This window comes from Myxocyprinus asiaticus, chromosome 31 (genome assembly GCF_019703515.2).
Source record: "Myxocyprinus asiaticus isolate MX2 ecotype Aquarium Trade chromosome 31, UBuf_Myxa_2, whole genome shotgun sequence".
In the NCBI taxonomy this organism is placed as follows: domain Eukaryota; kingdom Metazoa; phylum Chordata; class Actinopteri; order Cypriniformes; family Catostomidae; genus Myxocyprinus; species Myxocyprinus asiaticus.
This window is the reverse complement of record NC_059374.1, coordinates 18,626-44,152: the sequence shown is the minus strand read 5'-3', so window position 1 is coordinate 44,152 and position 25,527 is coordinate 18,626. Positions and strand designations below refer to the sequence as shown.

Sequence of the window (25,527 nt, the reverse complement as noted above, 5' to 3'; positions counted from 1 at the left end):
GCGAATGAAAAATGTAACAATACAAAAAATAAAAAAATAAAAGTGTCTACGCAATGGTCATAAAGTGTACTCTGTTTAGTGTTGTGAGCAAAATATTAAGACTGTACACAATCTGGGGCAGGAGAAAGGAATGACTCTCAGAGACAGCCTACAAACAGTCTGCTTCTCTCCATCTCTCTCTTCATGTGTTGGTTCCACCCAGCATTTATCCTCTTGTCAGCCAATCCTAACAGGTAACTGATTAGTAGTCATCATAGCTGACACCTCGTGGCAATCTAACCTGTCACGAAAGACAGAAGGAAAACAAATCGAAAACAAAACAACATAAAAGGATATGCCCGAGGGCAGAACAGATAGGAGTTGAGACAGTTGGATCATCAGGCTGGAATAGGTAGATAGTTAGTATAGTATATTTTTATATATTATAGTATATTTCTATATATCAAACATAGAAAAAGTGCAATATTTTAATCCAGGAAAATAAGGATAAGACTGTAAGGTCTTCGGTAACTTGCTGAGAGAAACCTGGGCACTCAGCCATGACAGAAAAGTACTAGGGATAGAGTACTCTTCAAAGCACTGAACGGCACAGACAATAGTTAAAGATTACCACAGCCAATAGTCAAAGTTATTGTATTATGAAAAATGTATACTTTCACAATAAATTAATTTAAAAGGTTATTTTTTTTAAATAGACTAACTGCCAGAATTCCACCATTAAAAAGAAGTCAGAGAGTCTGTGAAATAATGGTGGTGAACAAGGAGAGTGGAGAAGCATGCTTATTGGTTAAGATAACAGGAGGGGTGTGCTTATGAGGTAGTGTGTGATAACAGAAGTGTATAAACAAGTAAGCTTTGAATGAAAAGATCAGATGATTCAGCTGGCGTCTCGGCTTTGTTTCTTTGTTCAATAAAGTCTAATCTTTGATACCTGGAACCCCTGGACTTTGAGAGTTTTCTTGCTGAGAGAGAAAAAGAGTCTTCAATACTCCACGACAGTAGAGCTGCGAATCATCTGCAATAATCAGTCTGTTGAGTTCATTACTTGGCCAGTTGGAGTTGCTAATTCACACACACCAGTATAAGAGTGTGAAAGTACAGTCAAGAGTGTCCAGATAGTGCACACATATTTACGGCAAGATTATTTTCAAAAATACAAAAAAATACAAAAATTTCAAAGCCCGTTTTGTGTTTACCTAACATTTATACATCAGGCCCCCTGGTACCTGTGACGTAAACTGAGACTGAACTCATATGGTGCATCTCAATCAGCCCTAGATCATTAGTCAGCACACTGGTCAGGGAGTCGGCCATTTCTAGGGTTGTCCCAATCACAAAATTGTTCCAGTGCACTGAAACAGTCACTCCTCAAAAATCCCAGAATGCACCGTAAAAACCAGTGAGCATCACAGGTCTCTGTGTTCCCTTACTGGAAATGTCATGTCTTTAAGTTGTTAGAATATTAATGCAAGTGTAAATGTAGTCAACGTTTAGTTTTCTCTCTTTAAAAAAATTTGTTTATAACTATTTTTCATCCATAATGTGCAGAAAAGGGAAACAATCGTACAAACTTTTAAACAGTAGCCAAAAGATTAAAAATACACAACTCACAATTCCATGCAAATATCAACCATAACATGGAAATAAAAATCAAGTATTTACCAAAGGAACAAAACTCTTTTGAAAATGTTAATTTAGGTTTATATTTTACTGTACAGAAGATCATAATGATTGCTTTTGTATACCAGAAATAAAACAACATTTTCAAACAGCATTATTTCATGCTTTCAAAAGAGGGATCAAATTAATCTTCATTTTCACTTTGTTAATGAGAATAGTTTTCCTGAAATTCAATGAAATGTCAGAGAAATATATAACCATAATATTTTCACTCAGTTGGAGGTGTGGCGCAGAATGTAGCGTGTTCGCCCCTGACACATATCAGAGCTGTTGGCTCATGAGGACCCAGGTTTGAATCTTGCCTGGATCATGTCCCAACCCTGTTCTCATCTCTCTCCCTCAATTTCCTCTCAATCTATACTATCCTGTAAATAAAGGCAAAAAGCTAAAAAATAATTAAATAAATAAATATCACTCAATATTCATACAAATAAGTTGATACTTCCTGTATAAAGCTTATGTCGATGTTAAGTATGATGAACAAATGGTCTCCTGTCTTTACGTTAAACACCCATTCATGAGTTCACGTGTCCACATAACACTTGAAGTGGAAATGGTAAACAGGTTGTTAAAGGTAAACTAATTTGGCTTGCTGTCTGTAAAGGAGGGACTCAAAAATGAGGGTCTTGAGCATACAGCTCATATGCAGCTGCTTATATGTGCTTGCATTACGATTGACAGGGCTAAGTTGACAAGCTCCTCCCAAACCTTCATTAATAACTCCTTTAATAATATGTTACGGACACTTCATATCAAAATAATATGGATATAAATAGAATCACTACGGAGTTAGAATAGTCACAAAAAGAATATATGATACATACATTTATAAGATAATACACAATCACAATGGGAATGAAAGTGAGGCTGTGAGGGATAGACTTACCATCTGTTCAGTGACATACACTGTATAAAGCTCTATAAAACTTCTAGATCCCATCTAATGTTCCACAACTCATGTTGTCTGGAGTTTTTTGTCTACTGTAATTTCTTGGAATTATATTTTTTCAATGTTTCAACAGCAGAATGATCCAAAAACACTTTAAATGACTGTACAACTCATTGAAGAGACTGTACGTCTATCCCTCACAGCCTCACTGTAATTCCCATTCAAATCAAAGATGGCACTGCTGTGAATAAGGTCTATAGAAGAACAATGTATAAATGCAATACTCTCATTGCACCATTTTTCATTTGGCACCTGCAGAAATCCAGTCACAATGAAACGCAATTTCTTCAAACACCTTTTTGAATGGGGCCAATATGTTTGATTGCTCATAGGTGTTTGCACAATTTTTGAAGTACTTCAACAGTCAAGATCCGGTCTGGACTGCCCTACTTGTTTTGTTCTGGAGTTCTGTCTGTTTTGGTCCTTGTATGCATTTGTTTTGAGCACGTCTTTGTTTGTGTTTGTGTCAGCCATGTGCTCTCCTTACTCCGCCTCCTCATTTCTCCTTGCCACACCTCCTCATCTGGTCCTTGTTGTGTTGATTGTCATCACCTGTTCCTCATGTGCTCTCCCTCTACATATTGTGCCTTCTACTCTTTTGTGTTTGTCAGATTGTTTTTGTATATTTGGTTAGTTAGTCATTCCTAGTCTGTTTCTCCAATCAGTGTCTTGTTTGTTTATTTTACTGTGGGAGTTTTTGGTTTGTATTTTGTTCTTTTTGAATAAAAGCTCTTTGTTTAGCATCCCTGCACTTGTGTCCAGATTCCTGAAAAATATCGTGACATCTATAACTTTTTGTCCAGAAAACATATGTGAACTTTATTTGCATCAATTGTAATAAAGTCTTATTAACACAGAGAAAAAAACAGTACAAAATAAATATTGCAGGAATAAAGAAATCTACAATATGACAAATAAATGACTATGGTATAAAACAAATCAAATCCTTAAAATAATAGTAATAATTATTCAGTTTTATATTATAATAATACACTTGACTGGTTCCCCAATAAAAATTCAGTATTGTATAATATTCAACTGGGTTTTTGCACATCCTGTTCATTCAAGAAATGTTTTAGTAAAAATATATTCAGGTAAATAATGATTTGTTTATTAGGCTACTGTGTTTTATTGTGTATCATTGTATGTGGAAGCATAAATAAAAATGATTAAGTATCATTTTGTATTTATTTAGTGGAAAAACTGTAGAAAACATGCTTTTGTTATTTTAAACTAGATTTTTTTTGTTGTTGTTGTTTACTTATGCATTAAACATTTTGAATCTATTTGGCTACAATGTCTGTTTAAAATGAAGGTTAAAATGAAGGTTTCTCTGATTAAAAAAAAATTAAAACAAATCACTTAAACACATGGAACCAAACAAACTTCAGCAAAATAACATAAGGAGTTGTTTGTAGTCTATCAGTATATGTTAAAATATAACCTCTGCTACATAATTAAAATAAAGTGAGATACAACTAAATTACTCAGCTATTCTGGATGCTTTGATCACTGGCAGCAGCCTCAGAAGACATTCATCTAATGGATCATATTTCCTCAAATTAAACTGATCCAGCTCCTCTTCTGAGTTCAGCAACACAAACACCAGAACTGACCACTGAGCAGGAGAGAGACAAACTCCAGAGAGACAACTGTTATCTCTTCTGTTCACGTATGTTTGTACTTCCTGCACTAGAGAATGATCATTGAGTTCATTCAGACAGTGAAACAGATTGATGGATTTCTCTGGAGAGGGATTCTCCCTGATCTTCTTCTTAATGTACTCAACTATTTCCTGTTTGCTGTCAGAGCTGCTTCCTGTCTGTGTCAGTAGGTCTTGTAAGATTGTCTGATTGGACTTTAGTGAGAGAACCAGAAGGAATCGGAGGAAAAGTTTCAGGTGTCCGTTCTCACTTTGTAAGGCCTTGTCCATTTCCCTCTTCAGGAAATCACTCATAGATGATCTAAACTTACTCAAGAGACCTGATGTTTGTTGAGAAAAGGAAAGAAAAGCATATAGAGCAGCGAGAAACTCCTGAACGCTCAGATGCACAAAGCTGAACACTTTCCCCAGGTGCAATCCAAACTCCTCTCTGAAGATTTGGGTGCAAAGTCCCGAGTACACTGATACATCAATGCCACACTCTCTCAGGTCCTCATAAAAGATCAGGTTCCCTTTTTCCAGCTGTTGAAAAGCCAGCTCTCCCAGTGACTGAATCCTATTTCTAGCCTGCTGAAGATCCACCTCACATTTCCCATCATACTTCTGGCTCTTCAGTTTGCTCTGAAGGATCAGGAAGTGTGTGAACATTTGAGTGAGAGTCTTGGGGATCTCTGCACTCTCTGCTTCACTCAACAGTCTCTGGAGAACAGTGACTGAAATCCAACAGAACACTGGTATGTGACACATGATTTACAGGCTTCTTGATGATTTCATGTGTGTGAAGATTCTGTTGGCCAGACTCTTATCTTTTATTCTCTTCCTGAAATACTCGTCCTTCTGAGGGTCATTGAAGCCTCGTACATCTGTGAGCTGGTTAACACACTCAGGAGGAATCTGATTGACTGCTGCTGGTCGAGAGGTGATCCAGAGCAGAGCAGAAGGAAGCAGATTCCCCTTGATGAGGTTGGTCAGCAGCACATCCACTGAAGCTGATTCTGTCACATCCCACAAAAGACAATTCTTCTGGAAATCTAGAGGAAGTCGACACTCATCCAGACCATCAAAAATGAAAATGACTTTGTATTCATCAAGGTCTGTTGATCTCAGTTCTTTTGTATCTGTGAAAAACTGATGAAGAAGATCCATCAGACTGATATTTTCGTGCTTCATCAGATTGAGCTCTCTGAAAGGAAGTGGAAATATGAAGTGAACATCCTGATTTGCTTGTCCTTCAGTCCAGTCTACAATGAACTTCTGCACAGAGACTGTTTTTCCAATTCCAGCAACTCCTTTAGTCAGTACAGTTCTGATGGCTTTGTCTTGTCCAGGTAAGGCTTTAAAGATGTCATTGCATTTGATTGGTGTTTCCTGTGTCTCTGCTCTCCTGGATGCTGTCTCAATCTCTCTCACCTCATGTTCATTACTGAGCTCTCCACTCCCTCCCTCTGTGATGTACAGCTCTGTAAAGATCTTATCCACAAGTGTTGAGCTGCTTTGATTTGACATTCATTCATTAATTCTTTGGAATTTCTCCTTAAGTCTGGATTTGTGTTTTTTTCATGTACAAAGAAGCAAGTTCTGTTGTACAAAGGAAGAGAAATGTCACAAATAATTCAATGATTTATCATTTAAATTTCACTAATATTGAGTGAATCCAGACACTGTGTGTTTCCTCTGAAGGTGACGTGATGTAAAAGTGACACGAGTGCGAGCTCTTACTGGTGTGTAGTGTGTTAGCAAGGTCTGTCTTCTTCATCTTCCTCAGGATGTTCAGTGTGATCTTCAGAAGCCCCTCTCTGACTCTGCTCTGACCTTCATCATCCTCCTCCTCTCTCTCAGAGCATGCTGGTGAATCTGGACTCAGTAGTCTCTTGACTAGCTCTTCAACTCTTTCTTCATCAGAGAGATGATTTTGTGCTCAAGCTCCTGAAATCAGTGAACATTCAAACAATGAAGATCCATTCAGTAACAGATAGGCTGAACTGAAGGATCATCACAAGTGTGCATGTGTGTGTGTGTATGTGTGTGTGTGTATGTGCTATTAAGATGAAGGTGAAGCTGTAAAGCTTCTCAAAAGTGCTTCATGTTTTGTCTGGTTGATCAGGACTGGTGTATATGAAAGAGACATCACAAAGTGTATTTAAAAAACAGCCTATATGGACAAGAAAGAGTGAGTGTTTGTGTGTGGGTGCATGTGTGTGTGTGTGTATACAGGTTTAAACAAATGTCCCAACAAGGATAGTAAAACCTGAGATCACCTACACCGTGAGGCCCAGCCAGCAGTCCCCACGAGGGAAATGGCTAATTAAACATACAAAACTAAAAAATGTAAAAATGCAAAAAGGTTTCTTTGAGGGTTAGGTTTAGGGGATATAAATTATTGTTAGTGTGTGTGGTTTCATGCACTAACCCAGTATCACACTCACACACACACACACACACACACACACACACTCTCTCTCTCTCTCTCTCTCTCTCTCTCTCTCACACACACACACACACACACACACACACACACACACACACACATTTTTATTTTAATTGCCTTTAGTTAAGCACAACAAAAGATGCTCCAACGAGCAAGATTTGATGCTTAATATTTCGAGTCTATGACCGATGGAATATATTAGGCAGTATTCTCATTCTGGAGAACATTTCATTTGACAGATTTGTGCACCAGCACTAAATGTTCAGTCTGTATTACCTGTTAAAATATTTGTTTCCTTTGTACTTTTAAAAGTATGTTAACTTTTAGGTGGTGTCAAACCACAAAATTCCATATATGCTGTGATTGGGTCATTTAGATAATTGTAATGTTCCTGTGACACTGCTTCACAGGCAGAAGGGAAGGAGAACACAGGGAAGCAGGGTTTACAGGTTCAGGTAAGAGATTTAATCGGCCACTTCAGTGCTTTACAATTTCACAAACTCATCAGCTTCACAGGCACATAGTTACTTAAACACATCAGCTTCACAAACATAATAGATTAAGCACAACAGCTTCTGCAGCACCATGGCCTTCCTTGTGCCAGACTCTCTCTCACTGCTGCTGGTGGCATGGCTGTTTGTATGCCGCTCTCCCCATGCTCACAGGAATTAGAGACAGGTGTTATACATAATCTAGCTCAGGTGCAAGCACCCTTGCCACTTTCTCTCTCTCCGGTTGGATGCTTGACCACGCCCCCGCTGCCACATATCCCCACCGCCCGACTCAGGCTGTGGAGGCATCTGGCCTGCCTACCACTCCCCCCAATTTCTGGAGAGGAAGTCGGCGACAGCCATCTGCGCTCCCAGTCTGTGGACCACCTTGAACTTAAACGGCTGAAGTGCCAGATACCAACAGGTGATCCGTGCGTTGGTATCTTTCATGTGGTGGAGCCACTGGAGTGGGGCGTGATCTGAGCAGAGGGTGAAGGCCTGCCCCAACAGGTAGTACCAGAGAGTGTGGACAGCCCACTTGATGGTGAGACACTCCTTTTCCATGGTGCTGTACTTAGTCTCCCTCAGCGAGAGCTTATGGCTAATGTACAGCACTGGGCACTCCTCCCCTTCCACCACCTGCGAGAGTATGGCCCCCAGCCCTCTGTCTGAAGCTTCTGTCTGCAAGACAAAAGGGAGAGAGAAATCAGGTGAATGTAAATGCGGCCCCCCGCAAAGCACGGCTTTCACTTACATAAACGCCTATTGACACTGCTCCATCCACTGGACCGGGTCTGGAGCTCACTTTTTAGTGAGATCAGTCAGCGGGCTGGTGACATCCGAATAATTAGGCACGATATAATATAATAGCCAGCCAGCCCCAGGAACTGTCTCACCCCCTTTTTGGTCTTGGGCCTCAGGCAGGCTGCAATCGCCGCAGTCTTGTCAATTTGGGCACGCACCTGGTGGTGGCCCAAGTGGAACCCCAGATACCGTACCTCCACCCGCCCAATCGCACACTTATTGGAGTTTGCTGTGTGTCCGGCCCATCGCAACGATCTCAGAACTGCCCTCAGATGTTGCATGTGCCGCTGCCAATCATTACTGTAAATGATGATGTCATCCAAGTGTGCAGCGGCGTAAGCCGAATGCGGTCTGAGGATTCGGTCCATGAGACGCTGAAACGTAGCCGGGGCTCCAAACAAACCGAACGGAAGCGTCACAACTTGGTGTAATCCGAACGGTGTGGAGAAAGCTGTTTTTTCACGGGAAACTGGTGTCAAGGGGATCTGCCAATAACCCTTTGTCAAATCCAGTGTCGAATAAAATCAAGCAGTGCCCAACTGATCAAGCAACTCATCAACACGTGGCATTGGGTAGGCCTCAAATTTAGACACCGCATTGACTTTTCTATAATCCACACAGAGACGTGCAGACCTGTCACTCTTAGGAACAAGAACAATCGGGCTGGACCAATCGCTGTGGGATTCCTCTGTTACCCCCATATCGAGCATTGCATCCAATTCATCCCGGACAATTTTCTTTTTGTGCTCGGGCAAACGGTAGGGACAGCTTCGTACCACCACCCCGGCTTGGTCTCGATGTGGTGTTGGATGAGAGGGGAAAATACATCTGCGAATTCTTGTTGAAGTTTGGCAACCTCTTCGAGTTGGTACAGTGAGAGGTGGTCTCCGCAAGTGACTGGGGTGAAATGGTTGTGTTTCATATTCACCTCTGGCCCGAGCTCTGCCCTCTCTAGAACTACTGTAGCCAGCATCACAGGGACCGCCCATAATTTCAAGAGGTTAAGGTGATAAATTTGACGTGTGCCCCCTCTATCGGTTCGCTTTAGCTCATAATCGAGATCCCCCACTCGTCGTGTGACCTCAAAGGGTCCTTGCCACTTGGCGAGTAATTTGGAGCTCGATGTGGGGAGTAATACGAGTACTTTATCTCCCGGAAACAAATTCCCGCAGCTGAGTTCCCCTGTCATACAGCCTGCGCTGTTGTTCTTGAGCTTGGAGCAAATTCTCCTGTGTTAGTTGCCCCAAGGTGTGGAGTTTTGCTCTAAGATCAAGAACGTATTGAATTTCATTCTTACTGTTTGAAGGTCCCTCCAAGCACGCCACGGGGGCACCACCCATATAGCAGCTCGAATGGGGAAAATCTTGTGGAGGCTTGCGGGATCTCTCATACTGCGAATAACAGGGGATCAAGCCATTTGTCCCAATTTCTAGTATCCTCGTGCACAAACTTATGAATCATATTTTTAAGGGTTTTATTAAATTGCTCGACCAGGCCATCTGTTTGTGGATGGTAAACGCTGGTGTGAATTTACTTAATGCCCAATAATTCATAAAGCTTGCGTAGTGTTCGTGACATAAAGGCTGTGCCCTGATCGGTGAGAAAATTCCCTGAGGATGGGCAAGGCTGCAGCCTCACCCCCCCTCACGTCATCCTGACGTGGAGCTGATGAAGACGGCCCCGGCTCTGCCTCCCCTGCCAGAGCGTCACACATTTCACATCTCATCGCTCTAGTACAGGACCCATCCGCGCATATTCCCTTTAATACATTTCTAAATTCAAGCCAATTAGTCCCCAAAATCAGCGGATGGATGAGGTGAGAACTAACCATGGCCTCCACTCTATATTTTGTTCCCCGAAATTTAATCACGAGGGTCACCACAGGGTAGTTGGGAATATCCCCATGCACACACTTCACCCTCACCGTTTTAGCTGTGCCCAAAGCATCAGGTTGAACCAAGCATTGGTGGATAGTGGTTTGATTACAACCCGTGTCCACCAATGCTTGGTAAGTAGCCCCTTGACTCTTACTGGTATCTGGTACACTCCGGTTCAATTGGGGGCAGCCTGCGGAGTGTTGGGGATCCAGACCACAGTTCCCAGCTCCATCACAGGGCACTGATCCCGGAAGTGTCACAGATCCCCACAACTCCAGCAGACTGGCCCAGGCTCCACGCCCGCACCTGCATTGGCAGACCATTGTGACACTGCTTCACAGGCAGAAGGGAAGGAGAACACAGGGAAGCGGGGTTTCCAGGTTCAGATAAGAGTTTTAATCGGCCACTTCAGTGCTTTACAATTTCACAAACTCATCAGCTTCACAGGCACGTAGTCACTTAAAAACATCAGCTTCACAGGCATGTAGTTACTTAAACACATCAGCTTCACAAACACAATAGATTAAGCACAACAGCTTCTGTAGCACCATGGCCTTCCTTGTGCCAGACTCTCTCTCACTGCTGCTGGTGGCATGGCTGTTTATATGCCGCTCTCCCCATGCTCACTGGAATTAGAGACAGGTGTTAAACATAATATAGCTCAGGTGCAAGCGCACTTACTGCTTTCTCTCTCTCCAGATGGACGCTTGACCACGCCCCTGCTGCCACATTTCCAAATTAACAACTAACGGTCATGTCCGTAAAATGTGCTTTTTCCCCCCTGAAGGACTGATGGATAAGATGCGCTCTGATTTCAACATCATGAAGGATCTAGCCTCACACACAAGACTTAGTCCTGAACAGAGAGAGGGTAGAGTAAACCATCTAATCTCCAACATTAACAGGTAGGATATAGAAACCATCCCTATTAACACTGTGTCTTAGTTAAACATTTGTATGGACAACAGGAATTTAACAGGGCCTGAAAGGCATGTCCCAGTTCTCACTGACCTCATTTACACCTGGTATTAAGATGTGTCTCAAGTGATCCGATCACATGTGATCATGTGAGACAAGTTGCTGTTTACACCTGGTCACTTAAATGCATCTCCTGTGACCACTTGTGTTTGGATTTGGAGGGGAGGGTCTCTGTTTCATGATGACATACATCAATCACTATTCCAGTTTGTTACTGCATGATATTAAAATGGAACAGAGTAGGAAAAGACAAAGATATCGCAGGGGAAAAAAACTTTCTGGGCATGACAATGCATGTGGTGTCAGATTTATTACTTCCAATTGCATGTCACTAATTAAAAAGGAATGCAGTACACCGCGTACTATAGCAAGTTATTGTTAGCTCTATTTAACATCACTGCAGTTTGATGTGGCTGTATACTGTAGATGACTTGGAAATACTACTTGTGTAGTAGTTTTTCGAAATTACTGAAAAGGTTGATTCTGGGAATATTTAACGGTCAATTATTACCATTATCTTACATTTCATCTACTTGTAGTAAATACCCACTGTCCCCTCAGAAACTCAGATGTGCAGAATGAACTGAGCTCCTGGGGTCTGAGCTTTGAGAACAGGCTACTAAGTATGAACGGAAGAGTTCTGCCTTCTGAGAGGATCAAACAGGGAGGCAGAGTAGTAAGAAAGATGACTCCACTACCCACCAGGCATGGCAAAAAACATTTATAAGTTAGGTTTAATTGATGTGTTGATTTTTCTTTTATCTTTTAGTTTCAGTATAACCCATTGGCAGCAGACTGGTCTAAAGAAATGAGAGGTGTCCCTCTTATTAGCTGCATGCCTCTGGACAACTGGCTAATGTTCTACACACGCAGAAATGCGGATGTCGCCCAGTCTTTGCTTCAGACTCTCAACAAAGTGGCTGGGCCCATGGGAATCCGCATGCAGACAGCCATCATGTAGGGTTGACAGCATAGAGAAACCTCAATACTATTTACCATTCCCATTCCATTCATGTTAGAGTAGTTCACCAAAAAAAATTAAATTCTGTCATTTACTTGCTCGTTTTTCCAAACCCATATGACTTACTTTCTTCAGTGGAACACTGGGAGACATATTGTTTTGGAAAAACATAAGGGTGAGTGAGTGTGGGGGAATGGTTGGTGAACTATCCCTTTTAATTACCATTTCTTATCTAAGCAGGACTGAGTATGAGGATCGTCAGGAATCTCTACTGAGAGCCCTTCAACAGAATGTATCACCTGAAACTCAGATGGAGAGTCTAGCAATCACATGTGAATGCACACTTGTCATAATTGAAGACCAAAACCCAGCACTTTTCATTTTTCAAATTGCTTTTATAGGTGGTGGTGATCCTTACAACCAATCAAAAGAATAAGTATGATTGTGTGAAGAAGTACCTGTGTGTGGATTGCCCCACTCCCAGTCAGTGTGTGGTGTCATGCACCATCAGCAAACCTCAAGCACTTATGACTGTGGCCACCAAGATTGCCTTGCAGATGAACTGCAAAATGGGAGGAGAGCTGTGGAGTGTAGAAATCCCAGTAAGACCCTAAAAACTAAGGATATCTTGAATGATCATATGCACAGCTCTACTGTTGGTTTATGTAAAGTTACTCTACATCGGGAGTAAATGCAGATATTTGTACAAAAAATAAAATTAGTCACAATGATGATTTGTCTTTCAATTGAGGCAGCTGATAATTGTAGGCATTGACTGTTACCATGATACTGCTGCTGGGAAGAGATCAATCGGAGCACAGGTGGCCAGTCTGAATCAGGGCATGTCCAGGTAGGGCTGTCACTTATTAATTTTTTTTTGACAATTAGTAGGGATACACCAATCCGATACCTGGATCAGTATCGGTTCCGATACTGACGTTTTTAAACCGATCGCGTATCCGTCTGACAAGCCCGATCCAAATCCGATACTGTGTGTTAGTCATGTTCGTTTCAGTCAAGCTCAAAAAATTACATAAAAGAATCATTAAAACACAATTAAAGTAGTTCATATGACTCCTGCACTTTATTCAAAGCCACTTGAAGACATGCGATTGCTCTGTGAATCGCAATAGGCTGTGTTTAATAACTAAATAGTATTTTATAGTAATATAGTATGCACATGCAGTGCTAGCACGTTAGTGAATGGTGCTGCTCTGTTGACACACACACAAGCACACACAGCCCTGGGTGAATCACTCATGGCTATTTTTAGCCATTTGTTTACAAATGATAACAATATTTAAGTTGAATGGGTTCCAAAAAATAACTGTGCGAATGAAAAGTGGACTGATATCTTACAACTTTTCTACTGATGACTTATACTGGAATTACTGTTAATTTTGCTGCTACATCATCCAGTATACTATTTAACAATAACATTTTTCTTAATAAGCTAAACATTTGTATTCAAATAATGTGTAGTTAGAGGTTTGTGTTTCTTTACATATTAAAGAGTACTCCCAATTAGTTCCACACAATAATGAAAAGATATTCTAAACTGATTATTCAAAAAAACAACACTGGTATTGGCTTGGGATTGGTATCGGCCGATACTGAGGTTTCCAATATCGGATCGGAAGAGGAAAAGTGGTATCAGTGAATCCCTAACAATTAGTTGTCAAACTAATTATTGGGATTATGACAATTGTCTGTTTTAGGATTTTCACTATTATGACAATTGTCTGTTTTAGGGCTTTCACAATTACAATTTAATTATCATACACTTTGTCATACATCTTGGTGTATGTGTGCTTCATACACTAAGTAATTTCTATTTAACTTGGAATTATATAATAAAATAGGAACATATGATTTCCTTTAAGCTTAAGACTTATGAATGACATGAAAAATTAATTTTTTAAATTTGGAATGCACTGATCCGATACCTGGATCAGTATCGCCTCTGAATCCAAAGTTTTTAACCGGATCAAGTATCGGTCCGATGAGCCCGATTGAAATCCAATACTGTGTGTTAGTCATGGTCATTACTGTCAAGCTCCAAAAATGACATGAGCTTTGAGAATTACAAAAAGCTGTATTTAATAATTAAATATATAGTCTGCATGCGCAGCGCATTGTGAATGCATGCTGCTCTGTTGACACACTCTTAGCACACTCTTAGGGGCTCATGATGCGCTGCTGTTTTCAGCCATCAGAGCAGCGTGCAATATGCGAGTGCTACACACAAACAACATTTCAGATGTAAATGCTCGATAGTTCAGCACAACAACATGAAAACTTTACAGAAATGTGCATTTCTTACATTCTTTATGTATTGATTTGAGTGCAGATCATATGTACTTTATCCGTTGTATTTGTGATGATGTCTGAAGGCAGAAATTTGGCTTGCTGTCTGTAAAGGAGGGGCTTGAGCTCATAGTTACAAGAGTAGGGGAGGTGGAAGGATGCCGGAAGAATCTTCATGGGAATGAGGCAAGCAACTGCTTATACCATGATCATCCACAACATTAAAACCACTGATAGGTGAAGTGAATAACATTGCTTATATCGTTACAATGGCACCTGTCAAGGGGTGGGATATATTAGGCAACAAGTGAACAGTCAGTTCTTGAACTTCATGTGTTGGAAGCAGGAATAATGTGCAAGCACAAGGATCTGAGCGATTTTGACGAGGGCCAAATTGTGATGGCTAAACGACTGGGTCAAAGCATCTTCAAAACGGCAGCTCTTGTGGGGTGTTCCCGGTATGCAGTGGATATTACCTACCAAAAGTGGTCCAAGGAAGGACAACCAGTGAACCAGTTACAGGGTCATGGGTACCCAAGGCTCATTGATGCACATGGGGAGCAAAGGCTAGCCCGTCTGGTCTGATCCCACAGAAGAGCTAATATAGCACAAATTGCTGCAAAACATAATGCTGGCCATGATAGAAAGGTGTCAGAACACACAGTGCATCGCAGCTTGCTGTGTATGGGGCTGCGTAACCGCAGACTGCTCAGAGTGCCCATGCTGACCCCTGTCCACCACTGAAAGTGCCTACAATGGGCACGTGAGCATCAGAACTGGACCATGGAGCAATGGAAGAAGGTGGCCTGGTCTGTTGAATCATGTTTTCTTTTATATCATGTGGAAGGTTGGGTGCTTGTGTGTTGTTTCCTTGGGGAAGAGATGGCAGCAGGATGCACCATGGGAAGAAGGCAGGCAGGTGGAGGCAGTGTGATGTTCTGGGCAATGTTCTGCAGGGAAACCTTGGGTCCTGGTATTCATGTGGATGTTAATTTGACACGTACCACCTTCCTAAAGACTGTTGCAGACCACATACACCCCTTCATGGCAACTGTATTCTCTGATGGCAGTGGCCTCTTTCAGCAGGATAATGCACCCTGCCAAACTGAAAAAATTGTTCAGGAATGGTTTAAGGAACATGACAAAGGGTTGAAGGTGTTGACTTGGCCTCCAAATTCCCCAGATCCCATCCCATAGATCTCTGACTGAGCATCTATGGGATGGGACCAACAAGTCCGATCCATGGAGAACCCACTTCGCAACTTACAGGACTTAAAGGATCTGCTGCTAACGTCTTGGTGCCAGATACCACAGTACACCTTCAGAGGTCTTGTGGTTGGGTCAGAGCTGTTTTGGCGGCACAAAGGGAACCTACATGATATTAGGCAGGTGTTTTTTTTTCTTCCAATTTGGAATGCCCAATACCCAATGCGCTTATAAGTCCTCGTGGTCGCGTAGTGATTCGCCTCAGTCCGGGTGGTGGAAGACGAATCCCAGTTGCCTCTGTGTCTGTGATCAACCTTTGCATCTTATCACGTGGCTTGTTGAGTGCGTTGCCACGGAGACATAGCGCGTGTGGAAGCTTCACACCATCCACCGTGGCAACCATGCTCAACTCACCACGCGCCCCACCGAGAACGAAGCACATTATAGTAACCACAAGAAGGTTACCCCATGTGACTCTACCCTCCCTAGCATCCGGGCCAATTTGGTTGCTTAGGAGAACTGGCTGGAGTCACTCAGCACACCCTGGGATTCGAACTAGTGAACTCCAGGGGTGGTAGCCAGCATCTTTTCCGCTGAGCTACCCAGGCCCCTAGGCAGGTGGTTTTAATGTTGTGGCTGATCTGTGTATGTGCTTGCATTATGATTGATAGGACTAGCTTGACAAGCTCCTCCATAACCATTGTTTAGAACACCATTTTTGGTCTAATTAACATGTATACATGCTGGACGGAGCCGAGCTACAGTCGCATTATCTAGGATTGGTACATTTCAGTCGGACAAAAGTGTTTACATTACATTTTTAAAAAAAAATATATATATATATATATATTAATAATGTTTTAGTCTGACTGAAATTGAACATTTAAAGTGCATGTAAATGCACTCAGTGAGGTATAGATATTCTAAAATTAGTTGGAAAAAACAACTCTGGTATCGAATCTGTATCTTCTGATGTTCAGGTACCAGATCAGAAGAGAAAAGTTGTATCGGTGCATCCTTATTTTTAATATGAAAATATTTCCAAATACTTGAAATATTTGTCTCTTTTTGGTAAACTATGCTTTGCTAAACTCAGTCAACTTTACATTTCCAGTATTATTTTTGGAACCCAGATAAACTGAATAGCTATTATATTGTATTATGGAACAGTTACAAATGTATGTTCTAAATTCTTCCATTTCTCATGTTATTTTAGGGCTCACCCTAAAATAATCTGTTTATTTGAAAATGTTTCTTCATCTATTATCTCAGATATAGAGTAAGCGGGCATCTTCACCTTCTCTGTCACTGTGTGTCTTTAGCACTGCGTCTATGAACCCACAATTACTAAAAATATTTGCCATTACACAAATGTTAAAGTGAAATCAGAGTGCTTTGCGTTCAACATCAAAATCCTCGTTTTTATTTTTGAGGGAGTCTGGCACGAACCTCCACAGACAGCATCACAGTGCTTCACAAGCATTTAATCTTTATGCTCTTCAGGTGCAGTCCGCGGCGCGGCTCAGTGAGACGGTCGCAGTTCAATTGAATGAGACACAGATGCGCCATTTGTGGCATTTATATATTCCCTTAAAATTCCCTTACTTGCAGTAAAATGTGATTGGAATTTGACATGCACAATAATCATGGTTATCTCAAATAATCATGACAGGCCTATGCCCAGGTAATATACAGTTTGAAGATAGCACTGTTTAAACCAAGAATAAGATTGACATGATAAATATATTTTTAATTTAAGCAATAAAACACCAGTGGTAGTGTTACTGCAAATAGTCTGTCAAGTAAAGTAAAAACGAAGAAACTCAGCATCTTTTCAGATATAAGTTCGAGTATTTGTAATCACTGTCAAAAAAATAATTTCCCCACAAGTGGCTTTTCACTGCAACAAAGAAATAATGTTGCACTGTGGTTAAATGGATTTAAAAAATGCCTTCTGTTTGTAAGAATTTGCCAGAAGGTCGACAAGGGCGTCCCCCTGCAGTGACTGCACTGGCTCCGCCACAGCTGCCCCTTCGGCCTGTCCCCGGCGTGGAGCCCACCGCAGGAAGCAGACGCCACCTGTCTCGTGGCCACCAAGAACCTGTGAATGGCTTCAAAGTGCCCTTGAGGCGGGCAACTGAGAGACGACGAAACCCGCTGCTCTGGAGCTGGTAAGCAGACCTCTCCATCCCCCGGTCGAAGGCCGGGAGGAGAATCTTTTTGTTACCTTTGCATTTAACCTTTGCATTTAAGTGGCTGCAGTACTCAAGAGTTCATCAAGAGTGGTTTCTTTGTTCCCTGGGTCACGTATCCGGTGTGCACGGCCGTCATCATGACCACCGTCCACCACTCTATTTGGCAGGTTTGGCGCTCCAGCGGCGGTCTCCCGCCCCTGAGCGCCCAGCTGTGGCACAAATCCGCCCCCGATGTGACAGTCTCCACGGGTCACAAGGACAGGCCTCTTCCTCCCCATCCCAGGCTGTTCCTGGGGTGGTCACAAGGAGCCAGGTAAGTGCTTCGATGTCCCTAGACTAAGCACGGCTACGACATGGTGTGGCACCTCAAACTCCGCCCTGCCGTGTGGCCCCACCTGCCGGTAAGTCCAACGATGTTGTCCCTGTGGTCCCCCTTGCGTGAAACTTGTACGTGTAGCTTGCGCTTTCCAATCCATTGCGATGGCTGGTCCGGACCATCTGACGATTCAGTTCATCAGGCGTCTGCCCAGGTTCAGCGGTATCCACTTCACCTTGGTGAAGGACAAAAATGCTGCTACCTTGCGCGTGGAGATTGCTACCCTCCTACGGAAGGGTGCGATAGAAACTGTCCCTCTGGCCGAGATGAAGAAGGGGTTTTACAGCCCCTAATTCATCGTACTGAAAAAAGGCTTGGGTTGCAGCCAATCTTGGACCTGTGAGTACTGAACCGGGCTTTACACAGACTCCCGTTCAAGATGCTGATGCAAAAACGCATTCTAGTGAGCATCCGGCATCAAGATTGGTTCGCGGCGGTAGACCTGAAGGACACGTGCTTCCACGTCTCGATTCTACCTCGACACAGACCCTTCCTGCGGTTTGCATTCGAGGGTCAGGTGTATCAGTACAAGGTCCTCCCTTTCGGCCTGTCCTTGTATCCTCGCGTCTTCAGGAAAGTTGCAGAGGCAGCCCTTGCCCCGTTAAGGGAAGTGGGCATTCGCGTTCTCGACGACTGGCTAATCCTGGCTCACTCTCCGAACATGTTGTGTGCACGCAGGTACCTGGTGCTCTCACACCTCAGCCGACTAGGGCTTCAGGTCAACTGGGAAAAGAGCAAGTTCCTCCCGGTTCAGTACATCTCTTTCCTTGGTTTGGAGTTGGACTCAGTCTCTTTGACAGCACGCCTCATGAATGAGCGCACACAGTCAGTGCTGGTCTGTTTGAAGGCATTCAAACAGAAAACAGCGGTTCCACCGAAACTCTTTCAGAAGCTCCTGGGGCATATGGCATCCTCAGCAGTGGCCACCCCGCTCGGGTTGATGCATGTGAGACCGCTTCAGCACTGGCTTCAGACTCGAGTGCCGAAATGGGCATGGTGCCGCGGGACACATCGCGTGGTCATCACGCTGGTCTGTCACCGTCTTTTCAGCCCTTGAACCAACCTCTCGTTTCTACGGGCAGGTGTTCCCCTAGAACTGGTCTCCAGGTGCATCGTGGTCATGACGGACACCTCCTAAATGGGCTGTTGCCACTGTTTGCAATGGGCACGCAGCTGCCGGCTTGTGGACGGGCCCGTGACTGCATTGGCACATCAACTGCCTCGAGTTGTTGGCAATTCTGCTCACCCTGCTGAGGTTTCGGCCGTTGATCCAGGGCAAGCACGTGTTAGTTCGGACAGATAACATGGCAACAGTAGCATATGTCAACCACCAAGGCGGTCTGCGCTCTCGTTGTATGTCACAACTCGCCCGCCGTCTCCTCCTCTGGAGTCAGCAGCACTTCAAGTCGCTGCGAACCACTCACATCCTGGCAACCTCAACACTACAGCGGATGCACTGTCATGGCAGGTTACCCTCAGGGGAGAGTGGAGACTCCACCCTCAGGTGGTCCAGCTGATTTGGAGTCGATTCAGGCAGGCACAGGTGCACCTGTTCGCCTCCCAAGAATCCTCCCACTGCCCACTCTGGTACGCCCTGACCAAGGCTCCCCTCGGCATAGATGTGCTTGCACACAGCTGGCCCCCTGGCCTGTGCAAATATGCCTTTCCCCAAGTGAGCCTACTTGCACAGACCCTGTGCAAGGTCAGGGAGGATGAGGAGCAGGTCGTCCTGGTAGCACCCTACTGGTCCACCCAGACGTGGTTCTCGGACCTCACACTCCTCGTGACAGCCCCCCCCCCATGAAAGGAAGGACCTTCTTTCTCAGGGACGGGGCACCATCTGGCACCAGCAACCAGACCTCTGGATTCTCCATGTCTGTCCCCTGGACGGGACACAGAAGAACTAAGCTGTCTACTACCCACGGTGGTAGACACGATCACTCAGGCTAGGGCCCCCTCTACGAGGAACCTGTATGCCTTTAAGTGGTGTCTGTTCCCTAAGTGGTGTTCTTCCCGACACGAAGACCCCCAGAGATGCGCAGTCGGATCAGTGCCTTCCTTCCTGCAGGAGAGGTTGGAAGGGAGGCTGTCCCCTTCCACCTTGAAGGTGTACGTTGCCACCATAGCAGCACACCACGATGCAGTCGACGGTAAGTCCTTAGGGAAGCACAACCTGATTATCAGGATCCTGAGAGGCGCTAGGAGGCTGAATCCCTCCAGACCATGCCTCGTTCCCTCATGGAACTTCTCTGTAGTTCTTCAGGGTCTACAGAGAGCCCCCTTTGAGCATTTGCAGTCAGCTGAGCTTAAGGCACTCTCCTTGAAGACTGCCCTCCTGACTGCGCTCACTTCCATCAAGAGGGTAGGAGATCTGCAAGCATTCTCTGTCAGTGAAATGTGCCTGGAGTTTGGTCCAGGCTATTCTCATGTGATCCTGAGACCCCGACTGGGCTATGTGCCCAAGGTTCCCACGACCCCTTTTAGGGATCAGGTGGTGAACCTGCGAGCGCTGCCCCAGGAGGAGGCAGACCCAGCCCTATTGTTGCTGTGTCCGATGCGCGCTTTATGCATCTATTTGGATCGCACGCAGAGCTTTAGAATCTCTGAGCAGCTCTTTGTCTGCTTTGGTGCACAGTGGAAAGGAAGTGCTGTCTCCAAGCAGAGGATTGCCCACTGGCTCATTGATGCCCTAGCTATGGCATATCACGCCCAGTACATGCTGCCTCCAGTAAGGCTACGAGGGGTGTAGCGGCCTCCTGGGCTCTGGCCAGGGGTGCCTCTCTATCAGACATTTGCAGAGCAGCAGGCTGGGCAACATCCAACACCTTTGCAAGGTTCTACAACCTCCAGGTGGAATCGGTTTCATCCCAGGTAGTGGCATGCAATACAAGCGGATAAGCCCAGGATAGGACGCCGGGTGTCTCACTTGCACATAGCGCCTTCCACCTCTTTTGAGCTGAAGACATGCGCCGTTAATTCCCAGAAGTGTTCACAAACTATGTTCCCTGCTTGACTTCCTCTGAGCCCTGTGGCTGTTGAGTTTTCGGAGAGACTCACTGCTGGCCCAGTACATGTGCTAACTAAGAGCCCTGTTCTGGGGTAGGTGTTCTGGCATGTGGCAGTTCCCTGTAAGGCAAACCACATGCCATGTATATTTTGTGCTAATTCGTTTCCCTGTTGGAAAACTGCATCTTCCTTGGGCAGAGCCCCTCTGCCCCAGTCTCCATGTTTGTAGTAACTCCTCCCCCATTCGGCAGGATCTACCTTGAAGACTCTCCACATGGTCAGCAAGACCATGTGATGTATTTTTCCACTTAAATACCCCCCCTCTCTTTGGGTGAGGTGTGGTCTCCGCGGTGTCCTCCCCTTGGGAGGGACACCCCCCGACCAGACCTGGTGGCCCAGTCAGATAATCCCCCTTCTTTTTAGGGAGTGTAAAAAAAATAGGGGAAAAGAGGCCACGACTGGGCTAGCCTGTCTTTATCTTCTGGGTAGTCGACTTGTCCCCAAAGGGCCATTCGACACTCATAACTATGTTGTGGGATGTTACGTGTTGAACTGGTGTGCTGACTAGGAGGCACACAGTGGTCTGCCTGTCAACACCCCAGTTCACGTAACACAGTTCAGCCAGTTGTGGCATTTCGTATAGGGACCCCTAGTGTCACTACATCGACACAACATCGAGTGAGTTACAGATAGGGAATGTCATGGTTACTTGCCTAACCTCCATTCCCTGATGGAGGGAATGAGACGTTGTGTCCCTCCTGCCACAATGCTGAACTACCCGCTGAAATGGCCGGACCTTGTCTCGGCTCCTCAGCATAAAACCTGAATGAGTGGTTGCATACCAGCTCCTTTTATACCCGTATGTCCGGGGGAGTGGCATGCAAATACCGCTCGCCAATTTTCATTGGCATTTTATCAAAGACCAGAGGTGTCTCGGGCTCCCAAGAGTGACCCCTAGTGTCACTACATCGACACAACGTCTCGGAGGTTACGCAAGTAACCATGATGTTATCATGAATGAAGGCATGGTTTGAAAGATTTTAGTCAATCAGATTGTGTGGCTTCACCTAAATAGTATATAATGTCCCTTTTTTGTATCTTTTAGATGGATCTCGAAGTGTGTCTTGCAAAACCGTGGTCAAGAGATCATTGATGCCCTGAAAGGATCTTTGCAAGGTGTGCATTGGGACTATATTCCCACACTAATGTCATTTATCTCACCTAATGGCTCTGCCTTTTGCTTATGAATGGCTTCTTGATTTGTTCAGTTCTATAATAAAGGCTTTATTTTAAAAATCATGCACCAATATTGACACTATCAGCCTCCTCAGCTGCTTTGAAGGCATATCTGAAGTACAATAATTCCCTACCCTCACGCATCATTGTGTATCGAGATGGAGTTGGGGATGGCATGCTGCAGAGCGTGGTGGACTATGAAGTCCCTCAGATCATGCAGTCCATCAAGACGATATGGCAAGAATACGAGTAGCCACACTTCATATAGACAGATTAACACTTTGGAAGTGTTGAATTCCCTCCATTGTATTTACATTTACATTTTGCATGCAGGCCCAAGCTGTCTGCAGTGGTGGTGAAAAGACGCATCAGCTCCAGGTTCTTTGCTCGAATTGACGGCAAAATCGCCAGCCCTTCTCCTGGAACAGTCATCGACACTAAAGTGACTCATCCAGAGTGGTGTGTACAGAGCAAAGTCATTAGGACTGGTCTTTATCAATAAATCAGCCACTTTATATTGGTATTATTTTTAATTAGTGTTCAATCTGCTTTTTCCCAGGTACAATTTCTTCATAATCAGTCTTTGGATGTGTAGCCCCTACTCACTACAATGTGGTGTTTGACAATAGCGGTCTCAAACCAGATCACATGCAGAGACTCACCTACAAACTCTGCCACATGTACTACAACTGGCAGGTAACGACCTCCTTAAATCATTGCACAAGTATTACCCTGCTGCTAGTGCTGTGTAAGCTCCTTAATCATGTGATGTCTCATGTTCATCACGGCTCTCTCTCTTTCCATCTTAAGGGGATGGTCCGAGTGCCTGCACCATGTCAGTATGCCCATAAACTGGCTTTCCTCGTTGGTCAGTCCATTCAAAAGGAGCCCAATATGAACCTGGATGACTTCTTGTACTACCTGTAATTCAATGTAATGATATTATGCAGGGTTTGGAAACATAATAAAATCAGTCAATGATATGTGAAAGTATAATGTGTAATCACATTCATGTACTGCATACGGTTGTGTTCCGCACAATTAAATGGAGGATAGAATAGTCTGCTGACTATTGTTCATGGTTGACAGACTTACATTTACATTTACATTTATTCATTTGGCAGACGCTTTTATCCAAAGCGACTTACAAGAGAGGAAAACACAAGCAAATCATCTTAGGAGACAGTGGTATAAAAAGTGCTGTATTACAAAGTATCACTAGCATCATAATAGTATTCAAAATAGAATAAAGTGCAACAGAAATTGTTTTTTTTTTTGACTGGTTAAGTGCTCATGGAAAAGATGTGTTTTTAATGTTTTTGGAAGACAGAGAGTGAGTCAGCTTCACAGATGGAGTTGGGAAGGTCATTCCACCAATGTGGTATGATGAAGCTGAAAGTCCAGGAAAGTGTTTTGGTGCCTCTTTATGTTGGTACAACAAGGCGACGTTCCTTAGCCGACCGCAGACTTCTAGTGGGCGCGTAGCTCTGCATAAATGGTTTTAGGTATGCTGGAGCAGACCCAGTAACTGTTCTGTATGCCAGCATCAGAGCCTTGAATTTGATACGTGCATCAACCGGTAGCCAGTGGAAAGAGACAAGGAGTGGTGTAACATGTGCTCTCTTTGATTCATTAAAGGCCAGACGTGCTGCTGCATTCTGGATCATTTGGAGGGGTCTAGTTGCACACGCAGGGAGGCCTGCAATGAGAGCGTTACAGTAGTCCAGTCTAGTTATGACAAGTGAGTGGACAAGCAGTTGTGTGGCATGTTCAGAGAGGAAGGGTCTTATCTTCCTGATATTGTAGAGTGTAAATCTACATGATCTTGTGGTCTTTGAGATGTGGTCTGTGAAATTTAGCCTGTTGTCGATGGTTACCCCTAGATTTCTGACCGATTTGGAAGGCGTTACTGTAGTTGCACCCAGCTGCACGGTGATGCTGTGTTCAACATCAGGGTTGGCTGGAAAGACAAGGAGTTCAGTCTTGGCTGGCTTGAGTTGCAGGTGGTACTCCTTCATCCAGGCTGAGATGTCTACCAGGCAGGCAGAAATTCGTGCAGTCACTGTGGTGTCGTTGGGCTGGAAAGACAAGTAGAGTTGCGTGTCATCAGCGTAACAGTGGTAAGAGAAACCATGTGCTTGAATGATGGGTCCCAGTGATGTTGTGTATATAGAGAAGAGAAGTGGCCGAAGCACTGATCCCTGAGGTACCCCAGTAAGTAACTGATGTGGCTTGGATACCTCACCTCTCCAGGCTACCTTGAAGGACCTACCTGAGAGATAGGAATTAAACCAGTCAAGCACAGTTCCTGTGATGCCCAGCGAGGAAAGGGTAGAGAGTAATATCTGATGGTTGACTGTGTCAAAGGCTGCAGAAAGGTCCAGCAGAATCAGGACTGATGATCTGGATTCAGCTTTCGCTCGTCTCAGCAACTCGGTGACAGACAGCAGGGCGGTCTCGGTGGAGTGTCCACTTTTAAAGCCTGACTGATTGTCATCCATAAGCTTGTTCTGTGAGAGACAGGCAGAGATTTGATTGAAAACTGCCCTTTCAAGTGTTTTTGCCATGAATGGTATGAGAGAGACTGGTCTGTAGTGTTCTATTTGTGTGGGATTAAGTGCGGGTTTCTTCAGCAGGGGTTACTCGAGCCTGCTTAAATGTAGTGGGAAAAGTGCCTGTAAGTAGAGATGTGTTAATTATGTGTGTGAGTGCAGGTAGGATGGACGGAGAAATGGCTTGGAGAAGGTGGGAAGGAATGGGGTCAAGGGAACAGGTGGTGGGGTGGTTCGAGAGGAGGAGTTTAGAGACCTCAGTGTCAGTCAGAGGAGAGAACATGGAGACAGAAGAGTTGCATACAGGAGACAGGTGTTTGACAAGGTGTGGTGCTGAGAATGTATTGCTGATGGCTGCAACCATATTAGTAAAAAATGTGGTGAAGACATCTGCTGTCAGTGATGTGTCAGGCGGTGGAGGGGGAGGGCAGAGAAGTGTGTTGAATGTTCTAAACAAGCTGCGAGTGTCTGTGGTGCTGTTGATCTTGTTCTGGTAATAGGACGTTTTTGCAGATTTGACATTATCTGAAAAAGATGCAAGCAGGGACTGATATTTACCTAGATCTGCTGGATCTTTAGATTTCCACCATCTCCTCTCAGCTGCCCTGAGGTCAGTCTGATGTTCACGAAGGACGTCAGACAGCCAGGGGCTGGGTGGTGTAGCACGTGCTGGCCTAGTGGAGATAGGACAGATGTTGTCTAGACAGGTTGTTAAAGTAGAGCTTAGTGTGTCTGTTGCAGTGTTTTCATTAAGTGTGGAAAATATATTTGTGTAGGAAGAGATGTAGAGACAGCAGTGGAAAGGCGAGAGGGTGAGA

General features: G+C 44.2%; 1 pseudogene; it reads left to right on the top strand.

Annotated features, from left to right (window-relative positions):
- Positions 1–7,077: 7,077 nt before the first annotated feature.
- LOC127421949 (piwi-like protein 1) lies at positions 7,078–23,084 on the top strand (annotated as a pseudogene).
- Positions 23,085–25,527: the final 2,443 nt, after the last annotated feature.